Source organism: Eptatretus burgeri, chromosome 4 (genome assembly GCF_056783735.1).
Source record: "Eptatretus burgeri isolate ZD-2024b chromosome 4, Ebu_testis_v1, whole genome shotgun sequence".
Taxonomy (NCBI): Eukaryota; Metazoa; Chordata; class Myxini; order Myxiniformes; family Myxinidae; genus Eptatretus; species Eptatretus burgeri.
This window is the reverse complement of record NC_140964.1, coordinates 39,719,986-39,723,077: the sequence shown is the minus strand read 5'-3', so window position 1 is coordinate 39,723,077 and position 3,092 is coordinate 39,719,986. Positions and strand designations below refer to the sequence as shown.

The following is a 3,092-nucleotide window of genomic DNA, read 5'->3' as shown; positions in this document are numbered from 1 at the left end:
CGGTCCACACTGACCTTCTAAAGCATTCTTCGAGAAGGCCTCCATTAGGTCTTCAATGACGCTGATGCAATTTTGGCCACTTTTGCCACACTGCCATTCCCATGGGTTAATTTCATTGATCTAAAGATATGAATTAGCATTGTTTTTTATGGGAAGCAGTGGTGTAGCGGCAGAGTGTCAGACTCAGGAGCGGGAATGCTGAGTTTGATTCCCGGTTTGATCACCATCTGTTTCTTTGTGTCCTTGGGCAAGGCACTTGACCAAACTTGCTTCTCCCCACCCAGTAGTAATGGGTACCTGGCTGGCAGAGAATGAGAAGTTGTGAGCGCTGAAAACAGCAGCCGGGCTGTAATACTCCCCAAGGAGTGGAGAAAGAACTTGGAAAGAACAGGCCAATAGCTCTGGGTAATAAATGTGAAGCGCTTTGAGAATGTTCAACATTATAAAGCGCGATATAATAACTTCACATTATTATTTTTCCTATCTTCTCTTTAGGAACTCATTAAATCAAGGGCTCCTGATGATCTCACATAAAAATGGCAAGCCAAGGAAATGATAATGGTAGGCTATGATAATGATAATGTCAATCAGTCAATATTCTGTAATTCTGTAATTCTGTAATTGAGAAATTCATGACACACCACACATGTCCCTTTTGTCTTCCCTTCACAGCATCTGCCCACCAGTCATTGCCTTCAAAGTGTCTGATACATGTTGTTCCGACCGAGACAAGCAAGTTACTTCCCTGGCCGCAAGAGAAATGGGCAGTTGTTCAGCGTGCTGCTGAGGCCAGGAAGGGAAGTAAGAACTCCCAATCTTCCAAATATGGAGCAGTTGTTGAGGCGTTACCAAGTCATCCAGGAGATGGTGATGGGTACCACAGCAAGTGCTACAAGAACGTTACAGCCATTACGACTCAGTCTCTACCTAGGCCTATTGGGAATGACACTGTAGGCCCAGAGAGAAAGGTGTTACGCTCTGCATCATCTGCTTCAACTGTTAGTGGTGAAGAGTCCAGCAGAAGGGTGTCAACTGTTGGTATTTTCCCTCACACGTTTGTTTTGTGACAAAAAGGTCAAAAAACGCCTGGACGGAACAAAAGAACTCCTCGGAAAATTGCAAACCAAGCAAGCAGCACAAAAGATTATAGAGATTGCGCATACCCTCAAGCAAGCATGGTTACTTGTAAAAGTCATTGGGGTTGACCTGATGGCTCAGGAAGCCCAGTTTCACCACAGTTGTTGTGCTACATATATCCGGAGGGTGGATAGGGTGAAGACTGAAGAGTTTTGGGCTGCCCCCCATCGCTGAGGAGCCTGTTAATCCCAAGTTTCCTCTTGATTGTATCTATTTGTACATCAAAGACAACATCATTGACCGACAGAGACCTGAATGCCTTGCATCCATTTATGAACAATACACCGACCTCTGTACTGAACTTGAAGTGGTCCCTTCAGTAAGCAAAGCGCAATACCTGGGGGACCTTCTGACCAGGAAATTCCCTGACACAATTTTATTGCATTCCCCAGACTGCTGCCAGCAAGGTGTAATAGTCCACAGCACAGCCATTGAGTATGAATCCATTAAGGCAGTGTATGACATTAAGTCATCTCCTGAGGGTCAGGTTACTCAAGTTGCATTGCAACTCAGGCCTTGAAGTCCGTGACAAAGAGCCCCTCCGAGATCCACTGACCGTGGAAGCTCTCAACAATAGTGAGGGGGATCCACCTGACCTTGTCAAGACTTTCTTTCAGACACAACTTGGAGGATCAAATGCTGGCCAATATTCAGTCAAAGCGCCACTCTGATTAATTAAGTCAGGGTGTACTGTTTTCAGTGAAGAATGGTAACCTAAAACCGAGAAAGCATATCCTGATGGGTTTGTCCTTGAAGTCACTGACTGGAAGCAAGAAGAATCTCACGATGCTGAATCGGATGGGGCATTCGCTTAACTACCACGCCATTGAGGAAATTGAGATAGACATAGCCTATGCCATCTTTGACCGAAAGCTGAATTGTCCTGCTGGTTCAGTTCCTGGAGTACCTTGTGGACTTGCTTTTGACAACTACGACAAATTAACACACACACTGTCAGGTACCGACACGCTCCACGATACGATGGGTATTATGTATCAGGCTCAGAGCACTCCAGCCTCAGTGCCACAGGAAGCAGTAGGCCTAGATGGAGACATAACTGAAGATCAAGCAACAGATAGACCTTTGCCATCGTTGGGTGGGAAGAGGAAGAGGAGGGAATTGGATGTTCCGGATTTAGCCCTAGCTCCTTACAGGAAGAAGCCACGAATGGACGATTTCTCTTACGCAAACAAAGACTTTTGGGGTATCAGTACAGACCTTTCCATTGCATCAAGAAAGCTTGATTTCTTGTGGATGGTAACGCATGTGCTTGGAATGGAAAGCATTCCTATGTGGACTGGGTTCAATGCTTGGAACTATGTGGACCATCTGCCAAAGCAAGTGGTTCTGTACATGCCAAATATTGATTGCTCACCAACTAACAATGATGTAGTTGCAGAAACACTGTCCATCACCCAAAAGTGTGCTCAGGAGTGTGGACAGCCGTATGGTGTAGGCTCATTCCGTGTCATTTCAGCCAGGGGTTGCGGTGACCCCCTCAGATTTTTCTGAAAAAATTCTCAAAGCTACCTTAACATGTATGAGGAAGGTTTGCCAAGTTATAGCTCAAAATTCCAAGTAGGGTCTGAGATATGGCCCTACAAACACCCTAGGGGTGTTTCAATTCTGGCAGTCGCGAGTTGCAGATTTGTATCAGAAGCATTTTTGGAACTCTCTAAATTCTAGAGTTTTACAAACAGAGTTCTGAAAATTCACACAAATGGTGTCTATTAGTGAGGCTTTCAGAATCTGATATAAAAATGTTCTACTTGAAATACTTTTTAAGATAAGTACTCTCAAATGTAGTGATTTGTAATGTGCAGTCAAAAAAAATTGAGTTTTCAAATTGCTGCCAACAGTCAGTTTATTCTTCATGAAGAATTTTGTTGCCTGATTTACATAATCTAGTGACCGGATCATTTACACAAGAAAACTGAAACCTTTTGGAGCAAAAT

At 44.1% G+C, this 3,092-nt stretch overlaps 1 long non-coding RNA gene across 1 annotated transcript; it reads left to right on the top strand.

Annotated features, from left to right (window-relative positions):
- Positions 1 to 208: 208 nt before the first annotated feature.
- LOC147027853 (uncharacterized) lies at positions 209 to 2,674 on the top strand. Its single transcript, XR_015056903.1, has 3 exons — positions 209 to 405; positions 496 to 561; positions 673 to 2,674. It is a non-coding gene; the product is annotated as an uncharacterized LOC147027853 (long non-coding RNA).
- The last annotated feature ends 418 nt before the right edge of the window (positions 2,675 to 3,092 follow it).